Source organism: Stenella coeruleoalba (genome assembly GCF_951394435.1).
Source record: "Stenella coeruleoalba genome assembly, chromosome: 16".
Taxonomy (NCBI): Eukaryota; Metazoa; Chordata; class Mammalia; order Artiodactyla; family Delphinidae; genus Stenella; species Stenella coeruleoalba.
In genome coordinates this window covers 53,073,925-53,088,457 of record NC_137162.1, presented here as the reverse complement: position 1 = coordinate 53,088,457, position 14,533 = coordinate 53,073,925, and the positions used below count along the sequence as shown (strand labels likewise).

The following is a 14,533-nucleotide window of genomic DNA, read 5'->3' as shown; positions in this document are numbered from 1 at the left end:
TCTGACACACGTATACACATTGCCTATTTGCAAATGTGAACCATGAGATACTATTCCTTTCCTATAAAATTAGCAAATATTAGAAGGATGTTAATACACAAGGTCACTGAGTGTGTATAAGAAAATGGGAATATTAATACTCTTTGTGGATGTAAGTTGGTATAATTTTTGTTGCAGTGCAAAATGTGAGTTTTAATTAAAATTCAAAAAATGAGTATGCCATTTGAGCCAAGAATTCTACTTCTTAGACTCTACTGATCTACTGATATGCTTGTACATATGCAAGAGGTTTATGTGTAAGCACGTTGCACGTTTTCTTTTTTTGTGTGTGTGCTCCCAAAGGACTGGACACACAGTATGTAAGGCTCTGAGAAGTTTTGTGGTAAAGAAACTTTAAAAAATTAAAAAATAATACTAGCATTTACTGAAAACTGGTCACTGACTTCTGATTTAACAGTAATACCCATTATAATCCAAAGGAAGGAGAATCCTGTAAGACACACTTTAGAAAATACTGCTTTTGTTGTCACTGTTTGCAGATGACATGATACTATATATAGAGAATCCTAAAGATGCTACCAGAAAACTATTAGAGATAATCAATGAATTTGGTAAAGTAGCAGGATACAAAATTAATGCACAGAAATCTCTTGCATTCTTATACACTAATGATGGAAAATCTGAAAGAGAAATTAAGGAAACACTCCCATTTACCATTGCAACAAAAAGAATAAAATGTCTAGGAATAAACCTACCTAAGGAGACAAAAGACCCGTGTGCAGAAAACTGTAAGACACTGTTGAAAGAAATTAAAGATGATAAAAACAGATGGAGAGATATACCATGTTCTTGGATTGGAGGAATCAACATTGTGAAAATGACTCTACTACCTAAAGCAATCTACAGATTCAATGCAATCCCTATCAAACTACCACTGGCATTTTCCACAGAACTAAAACAAAAAAATTTCACAATTTATATAGAAACACAAAAGACCCCGAAGAGCCAAAGCAATCTTGAGAAAGAAAAACGGAGCTGGAGGAATCAGGCTCCCTGACTTTAGACTATACTACAAAGCTACAGTAATCAAGACAGTCTGGTACTGGCACAAAAACAGAAATATAGATCAATGGAACAGGATAGGAAGCCCAGCGATAAACTCACACACATATGGTCACCTTATTTTTGATAAAGGAGGCAAGAGTATACAATGGAGAAAAGACAGCCTCTTCAATAAGTGGTGCTGGGAAAACTGGACAGCTACATGTAAAAGAATGAAATTAGAACACTCCCTAACACCATACACAAAAATAAACTCAAAATGCATTAAAGACCTAAATGTAAGGTCAGACACTATAAAAACTCTTAGAGGAAAACATAGGCAGAACACTCTATGACATAAATCATAGCAAGATCCTTCTTGACCCACCTTCTAGAGAAATGGAAATAAAAACAAAAATCAACAAATGGGACCTAATGAAACTGAAAAGCTTTTGCACAGCAAAGGAAACTATAAACAAGATGAAAAGACAACCTTCAGAATGGGAGAAAATATTTGCAAATGAAGCAACTGACAAAGGATTAATCCCCAAATTTAGTGGCAGCTCATGTAGCTCAATATCAGAGAAACAAACAACCCAATCCAAAAATAGGCAGAAGACCTAAATAGACATTTCTCCAAAGAAGATCTATAGATTGCCAACAAACACATAAAAGAATGCTCAACATCATTAATCATTAGAGAAATGCAAATCAAAACTACAATGAGGTATCACCTCACACCAGTTAGAATGGCCATCATCAAAAAATCTACAAACAATAAATGCTGGAGAGGGTGTGGAGAAAAGGGAACCCTCTTGCACTGTTGGTGGGAATGTGAATTCATACAGCCACTATGGAGAACAGTATGGAGGTTCCTTACAAAACTAAAAATAGAACTACCACATGACCCAGCAATCCCACTACTGGGCATATACCCTGAGAAAACCATAATTCAAAAGGAGTCATGTACCACAATGTTCATTGCAGCTCTATTTATAATAGCCAGGATATGGAAGCAACCTAAGTGTCCATCATCAGATGAATGGATAAAGAAGAAGTGGCACATACGTACAATGGAATATTACTCGGCCAAAAAAAGGAACAAAACTGAGCTATTTGTAGTGAGGTGGATGGACCTAGAGACTGTCATACAGAGTGAAGTAAGTCAGAAAGAGAAAAATAAACACTGTATGCTAATATATATATGGAATCTAAAAAAAAAAATGGTTATGAAGAACCTAGTGGCAGGACAGGAATAAAGATGCAGACCTACTAGAGAATGGACTTGAGGACACGGGGAGGGGGAAGGGTAAGCTGAGGTGAAGAAAGAGAGGCATGGACTTATATATACTACCACATGTAAAATAGATAGCTAGTGGGAAGCAGCCGCATAGCACAGGGAGATCAGCTCAGTGCTTTGTGACCACCTAGAGGGGTGGGATAGGGAGGGTGGGAGGGAGACGCAAGAGGGAGGAGATATGGGGACATATGTATATGTATAGCTGATTCACTTTGTGACAAAGCAGAAACTAACACACCATTGTAAAGCAATTATACTCTAATAAAGATGTTAAAAAAGAAAAGAAAAGAAAATGCTGCTTTTGTAAAATTCTTCGACCATTATCTCAAGCTGAGATTTTGAGAATTATACATGGGAACTTACTTACAGACCGTGGGACTTTGAGTCTTGAGACACCCAGGCACACACTCCTGGAAGAAAGGAAGAGGAATTTTTTTTAACCCTTGTGGAAAGTGCATTACTTTAAATTTTACTCTAAATAGGACAGAGGACTTGTGTTTTCCATAGGATGTAGAAATTCGAAAGACCACATTCCACCCTCTGTAAGGAAGCGGAAAAGCCAGTACATTACAAGGTCCTAATTTTTCTTGAGCTCATCGGTGAGCTAGTTCTCTGAGGTCCTGGTGCCCTTGGTTTGCCTGAGACTGAGGGTGAAATAGGGCCCCCCGCACCCCGTGGCTCCACCAGGAGCCCAGCATCTCATGTCACCTGCACCAGTAGGCTGCTGCCAGGCAGGCGCAAGCCGAGGAGAGAGGGCCTTGTGTGGTGTAGGCAGGCAGGCAGGGACCTCTGAAGCCTCCCCAGGGAAGCTGTGCTGAGAAAAACCCGGAGCACCCTAAACCCACATTAAGCGCAGGTAGCAGCAGCCAACCACCAGGGGAATTCAGGTCTACAGAGCACTGACCATAACCTAGCAAGAAAAACCCCAACTCTGCTCAACTCCTCACCAGACTGACTTGATCCCTACCCCACACCCCCCATAGACTGGACACAGGTGAAGAAAGAAACAGTGGACAATGAAGACAGGCCAACAGAAATTATCCAAACTGAAACCCAATGAGAAACAAGAATCAAGAAAAAGGACAAGGGCTCTCCCTAAATGTTGGCTGGAAATCTAAGAATTTAGAGTGATTTTATTAAATTATATTCTTGGTAAACAATTCTACATTGGCATTCTCCCCTCATCTTTTGGAGCTGATGTTACATTGAAAGATGGCGTGAGATGGATGTCAGTGGATGTGTCCTAACATATTACAAGAGGAATTGTAAGTTCCCAACATGACAAAGACATTAGAAGTTTCTTAAAAACAAAACAGAACCCAATATAATGAACGGCACTAAGTTTGGTAACTTTTACCTCTAATCTCTGTTGTGACCGAAGTCCACAGTGAAGAAAGGCTGGTTTTTTCACCAAATGACACTATTTATATCATTTCCCTTTGGAATTTTATTGTTCAAACAAATCTACCCTATATAGAGAATACGTTTACAATCTTTTGTGTAGTCATTTTCTTTTACTATGTCATTCATTCTAGAATCTACAACCATTTTTGCCTTTGTTTGCACTAAATACTTGGCAGGAAGCAAAAAATTACTCATATTATGAATGATGAAACTAAGGTTGAAGGAGGATGTGAGTATTTTATATTAAAAGAGACAGGGGAAAAAATCTCCCAACTCATCATCTTTGACTAAACTATACAGCTTCTCAACTTTTTATTTTAGCAACTTCTCATTTTCCCTGGGTCAATGACTACTTGTGGAAAACAGCAAGGCCATGTTCGCTCAAGGAAAAAATCTGATCTGGATACCAGAATACCATTGGTACATGTGAAGATGTTGGTCTCCTGTTTGTGGTTGCTGTTTCCACATTAAGATGAAACAGCTGCCAATTCAAAAGTGCAGCCCTCAAGCAAAGCCCCTTGGCATTATAGAAAGGCGTATGCTCCTGGCGGTCTCCAGCTGTCAGATCAGCACTCACCTTTTTTCTTGCATTTTATTATAGATATTTTGGCCAGGATTTATAATGTGGAAGCGGGAGGGGAATTCACCTGTTCTCTGTCACAAAATACCACGTTGACTGAGAAGACAGAGGGAAATCAGAGTGGAGGCTTGGTCTCTGGAGAATGATTTTGCCTGGAGAGAATCCAAGCCTGTCTTTTTTACAGGCAGCGTGGTATAGTGGTTAGGCTTAGAGATCTATACAGGCCTGGGTTTGACTCCTGGATCCCTTTTCCTAGCAACAAGACCTTGAGCAGCTTACATGGTATCCTCGAGCCTGAGTTTCTCATATTTGACACCCGGATAAGATATACATCTCACTGAACTTTGGTGAGGGTTACGTGAGATGATTTGTGTGTATCTTTTGGCATAATCCTTGAGTCAAGAATTTATTTGGTATTGAAGTAAGGAACTGAGTGGATGCTGTGGCCTAAGATTCGGCATGCCCACCAAGTTATGAAAGGTATTTTGCATGGGGTGGGATAGACCCAACAGTAGTGGGGAGGATGAGAGCTGGCATGGCTAGGGAGCCTGATGGCAGGCCATGTGCGACTGTGAGGTTGTTTATCAGCCACAGAGAAGCCTGGTAGGAGAAGGCAGGGCCCAGACAAGGGATAGGGTTCAGAAACATCAGTGACGTTTGGAAATCATGAGATGAATAAGGCAGTGTACTTGGTCTTGGTGGGAAAGAATACAGAGGAAGCTACCCTTGTAGGGACTATGGAGGCCCCTTGCAGGGGGCCTTTTGTCACTGGAGTATAAGAACGAGGGACTAATCGATTTCTATCACCGGGGGCTGAGATAAAACCTGGGCTGAACTAGCATTCTTTAAGTCCCTCACAGGTGAGGAGTCTGGGGTCTGGGGCAGGTGAGATTGCCAGAGGGATGTTAGTGGCTCCCCTAGGGTGGGAAGGTGGGAGGGATATGACAGCTGTACAGAGAACCAAGCAGGAACTGCAGACTTTGGCCTTGCACACCCAATCTGAATAATACTGTTTTTCTACCAGAAGTTAGTAGCTTTCACATTTCTTATTTTACTTGCATTGCTGATATTATGTTCTCCACTAGATATGGATACCTATCAATAATGGCCAGTGGGTAGGTTATAATTGGGTGGGTTCAGCGTAATTTTCCAACAAAACCCTCCATTTAAATGCTGTCTCTTTTCCAATTCAGTTATTCTGCCCCTTGGAAATCTCCCTTGTAAGCAGGGCTTTCCCCAGTTCTGCTTGTGGGGATGAACCTGCATATAACACTCTTCATGGCAGAGAAACAAAGTTTTGCCTGTTTCTTCTCAGGTGCTGTCTGCTTAGGAAACTGGCTGTGAGGTGCATCATTGGAGAACTGTCACCTGCTCGCATGGGAGATGTGCCCTCTGCTCTCGCTTCTTTGCAGATCCGCATGGCTAGAGGACAGTTCAAACAGCTGCTTGCCACAATTTAGGCCCTTGTTTGTGACTCCAAATCTATGATCTAATTTCTGCATCACAGATTTAAAATATGGCTGTCCTCCAGATATATATGATTAAAATTCAAAACACATACCAATATCATATTAGTCAAGAGATGAAGTTTTTTCTTTGAAAGATAAAAAGCAGATAAATCATATATGTATCATACGGTTGCAATAATAGCTATACTAATGTTTATGTCAAATCTCAAAGGAGAACAAATAGCTTAGCTAATGGCGTGTAACAAAGACTCTCCCAGTGCGAAATGGAATAGGACTTGTTAGTTCATAATGTAGGGTACCTGGGGAGAAATGGATTTTGAGTTATCTGGGATGAGCTGATCTGCTATTTTTTAAATAGTGGGAGAATAGCAGTTACTTTGAATTTAACATGCTTTAAAACCAATAACCTATAAAGTTTTACTTTGTGGAGGTAAAGTCTGAGTCAGTAATGAGAGAACATTTCAGTATATTTATAATCTTCAACTGCAACAGATCAATTGTGTGTGTGTGTGTGAGTGCTATGTATTTATGTGTGTTTTGTGTGTATATACACTGTGTGTCAGTAGGTTATATGTATGTTTGAGAAAGGAATTACTCTTCACCTGACTGGATAATTCAATTGAGTCAAATTATGAAACTTTATTTCCATACTCTAGGTATTTCAAAGTCACTATTTTATATAAATTTGAAAATATAAACTTTACTGATATTATAAAACTTTTTCAAAATCAAGATTCAAATCTTCTTTTATTTCAGGGAAAGTATTTTTGAACTATAAATTTAAATATAAGTTCTGTTTCTTTTCCTTCTTTTTTCTTTTGGTTTTTAGCCACTGGAAGGGGGCTGAGGCCCTGGTAATACCCTGAGGCATCCTGTTCAACTGATCATCACGGGTATCTCTCCATCCTCCTCACCCAGCCACTCTTTAAATCCAATTCTGAATACTACTGAGTCCCTTCATAAACTACCAAGCAGCTTATATTCCAGGGACAGTGTATTGATCTACTTCGGTATAATTATTTTGCCTGCATTGATCTAAACCAATTCTAACTTCGCTTTAGATTTGCTGTGCCTCCATGACAGGGGATAAACAGGGCCTCTGAGACTTGGCTATAAAGCTATTGATTAAAAATTATTTAATATGGTCTCCAAAATCATTAATCTATGACAGAGCCATCCTTCTAAAAGAGCATGTCCTAAAAGGTCTAGGATCTTGCAAAACTGGATCGTGCTGCTGTTCTTTTCCGTATCTCCCATCATGGGTATATAGCACCTCACTCCTAGCCAGTGATGTGTTGGTAAATCCTTACCAATTGGCTCTCTGGATGGAAAAATAAAACCAAAACAAACAAACAAATCCCAAAGTTATAGCATTTGCCAGTTTCTGTGGTATAGATACTCTCACCACGGCTGATTTCAGGTTACCAATGTGACATCACTGAACACAGAGTTGGGAAGGGACGCAACTGTCTCTTAAAGCAGATGCAAGAACAGATGTGAGCTGGCTCCGCACAGCACTGCTCCTAGCCTAAAAGCTCCTCTTAACCTCTGCTTTCCCACTTCAAGTGCTGAAAATCTGTTGAGGTTGGAGTGATTTAAACTCAGTTTCCCTAGATCCGACTCTGGGAAACCTGTCAGCTGGAGTGAAGGAAGCTGTCTTCTGTCTCTATGTGGTGGCATGCATACATGCAATATAATATAGCAGAAAGTTGGCTAAATACATTTCCCCAATTACTGTCAGCAACATGAGGCTGGAGATAGTCCCGACGATTGTTGCCAGTCAAATCCAGTGGTTCTCAGCTGAGGGTGATTTTGCTACCCGGAAAACATTTGGCAATGTCTGGGGACATTTCGGTTGTCACAACTAGGGAGAAAGTGCTGTGGCATCTACTGAGTAGAAGCCAGAGGTTCTGTTAACATCCTATAATGCACAGGAGAACTCCCACAACGAAGAATTATCTGGACCCAAATGTCAATCATGCTGAGGTCAGAAAACCTGTCCGGTCAGATCCAAGTATGCCACAGAATTAGTGTGCACTGCAGCCTTCACTCCACTTCTTTTTGGAGTTTGCCACCTTGCACCCCACATAAAGGACATTCAGTCCAGAGATAGTTCTGTTACATCTTGCCATAGAAAGTGGGCAAGATTTTATCTATGGAAGTATTTGGGTACCAATACTCAGCACAGCCTGGCTTGGTTCTCCTACTACTGCTACTCAAACCTCTGCCTGTAGTAGAGGTGCCCAGAGATGCTGCCACATGGGCATTAACCTAATTGTGTGGGAGACCCAGCTGGGTTTGGGGTGTGTGACCTTTGAGCAATTTTGCTAGTTGACCTCAGTGTGCTTGCAACTTCTCTAACACCAGGATGATTCCCTGGGTTTGTGTAGCTGACCATATTATACTTACCATGCCCATATTGGAAAGAAATTTGAAGAAAACTTGCTAAAACGTCCTTGGTGTCTTTAGAGCAGCTGCCAGTTTTCAACAGTGTATATCACAGCTCAAGTTGTGGTCTCAGCACCTTTTCTGTATCTTTTAAATTTTCATAACTTAATTACTTTGTATACACTTCCACTTGCATATGCTGAATTAGAAAATTCCTGGGGGCCTTTAGGCCATTCAGGAAACCTAGGGCTGTAAAGGTCTTGATTTCATTTAGTAATATTCCTAATCTCAGCATTTAAATATTTGCTTCTCCTTTTCTGCTCTGCTGAGTCACCAGAACCTAGAAGGCACACTCTACCTTCTCCTTTAGTCTTTGTCTCACCCAAGACTCACAGCAAGTCTACACCATTTAAAAGATATTTGTTGCCCACGGCTAACATCATACTCAATGGTAAAATGTTGAAACCTTTTCCTCAAATATCAAGGACAAGACAACAGTGCCTACTCTTACCACTCCTATTCAACATAGTACTGGAAGTCCTAGCCAGAACAATCAAGCAAGAAAAGGAAATAAAGGGAATCCAAATTGGAAAGAAAGAAGTAAAACGGTGTCTGCAGATGAAATAATATTATAAGTAGAAAATCCTAAAGATTCCACCAAAAAACTGTTGGAACTAATAAACAAATTCAGGAAAGTCATAGGATACAAAATCAGTATAGATAAATCAGTTGCATTTTTATACATTAACAACAAATTATCTGAAAAAGGAATAAAGAAAATCATCCCATTTACAATCCCATCAAAACGAAAGAAATACTTAGGATTAAATTTAACCAAGGAGGTTAAGGATCTATGCAATGAAAACTATAACATGCTGACAAAAGAAATTGAAGAAGACAAAAATAGATGGAAAGATATCCTGTGTTCATGTATCAGAAGAATATTGTTAAAGTGTCCATACTATCCAAAGTAACCTACAGAATCAATGTAATTCCAATCAAGATTCCATTGACATTTTTTACAGAACTAGAAAAAAATGATCCTAAAATTTGTAAGGAACCACAAAAGACCTCAAATAGCCAAAGCAAACCTGAGAAAGTTGAATAAAGCTGGAGGCATTACACTTCCTGATTTCACAACTATATTACAAAGCTATAGTAATTAAAACAGTATGATACTGGCATAAAAACAGACATATAGACCAATGGAACAGAACAGAAAGCCCAGAAATAAACCCATGCATATACCGTCAACTAGTATTTGACAAATGAGTCAAGAATGTGCAAAGGAGGAAAGATGGTCTCTTCAATAAATGGTTCTGGGAAAACTGGATATTCACATGCAAAAGAATGGAACTGGGCCCCTATCTTACACCATACACAAAAATGAAATGGATTAAAGACTTAAATGTAATACCTGAAACCATAAAATCCTAGAGGGAAAAAAAGGAAAAATTTCCTTGATGTTGGTCTTTACAATGATTTTTATGGATATGACACTTGAAGCACAAGCAACAAAAGCAAAAATCAAGTGGGAATACATCAAACTAAAAAGCTTCTGTATAACAAAAGAAATAATCAACAAAATGAAAAGGCAACCTATCAAATGGGAGAAAATATTTACAAACTACATATCTGATAAGGGGTTAATACCCAAGATATATAAGGAATTCATACAATTCAATAGTAAAAAACCAAATAATACGACTTAAAAACAGGAGAAAGACCTAAACAGACATTTTCCAAAGAAGATATTTAAATGACCAACAGGTGCATGAAAAGGTGCTCAGCATCACTAATCATCAGGGAAATGCAAATCAAAACCACAATGAGATATCACTGCATGCCTAGTAGAATGGCTATTATCAAAAAGATAAAAGATACAAGTGAGTGTGAGGATGTGGAAAAAAGAGAACATGTGTGCATTGTTGGTGGGATTGTAAACTGGTATAGCCTCTGTGGAAAACAGTACGGAGGTTCTTCAAAAAATTAAAAGTAGATCTATCATATGATCCAGCACTTCCACTTCTGGTTCAAAGGAAATTCAAAGGAAATGAAATCACTACTTTGAAGGTATACTTGCACCTCCACATTCATTGCAGCATTATTTACCAAGACATGGGAACAATCTAAGTATCCATCAATGGATGGATGGGTAAAGAAGATATGAGATTATATATATAATGAATAATGCAAGTATTATTCAGCCATAAAAAGGAGGGAGATCCTGCCATTTGTGACAACATGGATGAACCTTGAGGGTATTATGTTCAAACAAAGACAAATACTATATGATCTCACTTTTATGTGGAATCCAAAAAAACTGAATTCATAGAAACAGAGAGCAGGTTGGCAGTTTCCAGGGGTAGGGGGTGGGGATGGGGGTGGAGGCAGGGATAAGGGGCGGGGGGAATGGATGAAGGTGATCAGAGTACAAACTTTCAGTTATAAGATGAATAAGTTCTGAAGATATAATGTACAGTATGGTGACTATAGTTTACTGTATTCCATATTTGAACATTTAAAGGTTCTTACCATACACACACAAAGTTACAACTATATGAGATGATTTGTTAACTAACCTCATTATGGTAATCATTTTGCAATATACACACATATAAAATCACTACGTGGTACACCTTAAACTTACACTAATCTTACATGCCAATTATATCTCAAAGTCAGGGGGAAATGATATTTAAGTTTTAAATCTTATTTCATTTGAAATAAGTGACTGGGTTCTTCTGGTTTTCAAGAATCTCTTTTATTTTTCAATCTGAAGATAGTTCCTAGATTACAAAAAGAAAGTCGAAGCCAATCAGAGCAAAGTAAGAGCGAGGGTTGAAGGTTTGGGCATAGAACCCAATTAAACGGTTTCATCTTTTCAGTCCTTATTTCACTTATTATTAATATTCAGTATTCCTATGACTTCTACATATTATGTACTGTCTCTTAGACATTCACAATTTAGAACAGCTGCTGTACACGAGATTCGTTTTATGGCAAGTGAGCTGGGCAGTCTTTTTGGGTTTTTCACCTCATGTGTGAAAATAGTTTTGACCCCACAGAAGCCCTAAAATGAACTCACGGATCCCCAGGAGTTTCTGGGGCTACAATTTGAGAACCACTGGTCTAACCCAATTATGTCAAGCATGTTTATCTTTCCAGAGGTTAGTACAATTTGGGCCAATGAGGGTTAGGAAAGGTTTGTGGATGCTTGTGGGGGAAGTTTCTTCACACCAAAAGAAACATAGGAATGAATCTCTTCTTCTTGCCAGATGTGAACCAATAAGTATACAGCCTCATTTACTTCTGGCATTCACCTTGTGACCCAGGGTAAAACCAGCTTTAAACTGACTATTAACTCTGCACGTAGGAGAGGAGAAATGAAGACACTTTAGTCCTTGATGATGTTATTTAACTGCTAGATGAATCCATATGGAAGCCATCCCTACTCTGAACTTGTGCAAATATGGGACGGTGACCCAAATGACCCAAGTGGCTTTGAGTTGGGTTTTTCTTTTACATGCTGCAAAATGCATGGACAATAGCATATACGTTTTTGGAAAAACTTGTATTTTTGTGAATTTTCAGTAGATGACAGTGTGAGTTCCCATAACCCTCCCTGTCCCTTGTGTAAACATCTGGCAATTAAGATGAGAGATTAAAAATGGTTAACAAAAAGGATAAACATTTCCATAAAATAGAAACAGAAAGGAAACACAGAGTGGGGCATAGGTCCTGAAGCTGAAGACCCACTGGATTTTGGGAATGGACACAGAAAGTGATAGCAAGGAGTTTAACTCTTGTGGGAAATAGGAATAAAACATGGTACATATATGGCAGAGGAGTGGAGCCAGATACCTTGTGAAATGGGGTGGTGGTGGGTGAGGTATGACCCTCAAGAATGACTGAAGTCTGAAAAACATCTTTGAATGCTTCCTGAACCTGAAGCTGCTAGAGCTTTCACCAAGACAGAGTGGCTGGAATGAACAAGAACAGTTACATACCCAGGAAACAGAATGAGTCTGGTGCTGACCTTAGGACATTGATTTATATATATATATTATATATAAATATATATAATATATATATATTTATATATATAATATATTTAATTTTTATTGGAGTATGGTTGCTTTACAATGTTGCGTTAGTTTCTACTGTACAGCAAAGTGAGTCAGCTATATGTATACACATATCCCCTCTTTTTTGGATTTCCTTCCCATCTAGGCCACCACAGAGCACTAAGTAGAGTTGATCTTTGATATCCTGTTGAAAAAGAGACTCTGATCACCTGGGCAAGATCTGGCTTAGATCTTGGGCCACTACTGGCCTGTGTTGAGGCACCTGGCGATTACATGAAACAGGTGCTAAAGGAGTGATAAAGAAGATGCTCTCATTTAAAGATACATAAATTTTCAAGGTATGTAAAGAAAGGTAACCAATACGTTTAACAAATTCAAAAGGCCTAAAAATCACGTCCTGAGGAAATGAAAATAAAAGAACATTCTGAAAGAAAAATGTTCCTTAAGACAGTGTAAGATATTCAAATATATAATATAATATATGCCACCCACAGAAAGAACTGAAGGTTATGCAACAAAAATGGGCTAATATTAAGCAAAAAAAAAAGTGTGAAAAATTTCAGTGTACAGAAACATATGCAATAATCAGAGGAAGCCATATATAAAATTATTTCTATTTTTAACTCTTCAAGTTGTTCCTAAACACTGAGGAAATGTCTTATGTTTTTATTTCTTTAGTTAATTAGATCAATCTTATAGATGTACTATTCTGTTTTAAGTAATTTTCCTATTCTCTTTTACGCTCTTAAATTTCCGTTAAATTATCTTTTTTTGTCAGCTTGGGGATAACCTTGGTAATTTTAAATTTGTAGATAACATTTCTTTTTTTTAAACATGGAAATGAGTGTTTTATTTTTTATTTTATTTAACATCTTTGTTGGAGTATAACTGCTTTACAATGGTGTGTTAGTGTCTGCTGTATAACAAAGTGAATCAGCTATACATATACATATATCCCCATATCCCTTCCCTCTTGCGTCTCCCTCCCCCACTCCCTATCCTACCCCTCTAGGTGGTCACAAAGCACCAAGCTGATCTCCCTGTGCTATGCAGCTGCTTCCCACTAGCTATCTATTTTACATTTGGTAGTGGATATATGTCAATGTTACTCTCACTTCATCCCAGCTTACCCTTCCCCTCGAGTGTCCTCAAGTCCATTCTCTACGTCTGTGTCTTTATTCCTGCCCTGTCCCTAGGTTCATCAGAACGATTTTTTTTTTTTTTTTAGATTCTATATATACGTGTTAGCATACAGTATTTGTTTTTCTCTTTCTGACTTACTTCACTCTGTATGACAGTCTCTAGGTCCACCCACCTCACTACAAATAACTCAATTTCATTTCTTTTTATGGTCGAGTAATATTCCATTCTATATACATGCCCCATCTTCTTTATCCATTCTTCTGTCGATGGACAGTTAGGTTGCTTCCATGTCCTGCCTATTGTAAACAGTGCTGCAATGAACATTGTGGTACATGACTTTGAATTATGGTTTTCTCAGGGTATAAGCCCAGTAGAGGGATTGCTGGGTCATAAAGTAGTTCTATTTTTAGTTTTTTGTTTGTTTGTTTTGTTTTGTTTTGTTTTGCGGTACGCGGGCCTCTCACTGTTGCGGCCTCTCCCGTTGCAGAGCACAGGCTCCGGATGTGCAGGCTCAGCGGCCATGGCTCACGGGCCTAGCTGCTCTGTGGCATGTGGGATCTTCCCGGACCGGGTCACGAACCCGTGTCCCCTGCATCGGCAGGCGGACTCTCAACCACTGTGCCACCAGGGAAGCCCTATTTTTAGTTTTATAAGGAACCTCCATACTGTTCTCCATAGTCGCTGTATCAATTTACATTACCACCAACAGTGCAAGAGGGTTCCCTTTTCTCCACACCCTCTCCAGCATTTGTTGTTTGTACAGTTTTTGATGATGGCCATACTGACCGGTGTGAGGGGATACCTCATCGTAGTTTTGATTTGCATTTCTCTAATGATTAGTGATGTTGAGAATCCTTTCATGTGTTTGTTGGCAACCTGTACATCTTCTTTGGAGAACTGTCTTTTTAGGTCTTCTGCCCATTTTTGGATTGGGTTGTTTGTTTTTTTGATATTGAGCTGCATGAGCTGCTTGTAAATTTTGGAGATTAATCCTTTGTCAGTTGCTTCATTCGCAAATATTTTCTCCCATTCTAAGGGTTGTCTTGTTTATGTTTTCCTTTGCTGTGCAAAAGCTTTTAAGTGTCATTAGTTCCGATTTATTTTTGTTTTTATTTCCATT

The 14,533-nt window shown here is 38.8% G+C and overlaps 1 protein-coding gene across 7 annotated transcripts in view; it reads right to left on the bottom strand.

Annotated features, from left to right (window-relative positions):
* Positions 1-14,533, bottom strand: part of LOC307174904 (uncharacterized protein) — a 636,196-nt gene that overhangs the window by 131,036 nt on the left and 490,627 nt on the right. For 5 of the 7 annotated variants that reach the window (XR_013824198.1, XM_079899417.1, XM_079899421.1 and 2 more), the window contains one exon: positions 2,705-2,751. The gene's annotated coding sequence lies outside the window, so the exon portion shown is untranslated. The remainder of the gene's footprint in view (positions 1-2,704; positions 2,752-14,533) is intronic. The other 2 variants (XM_079899419.1, XM_079899420.1) reach the window with 1 other exon arrangement.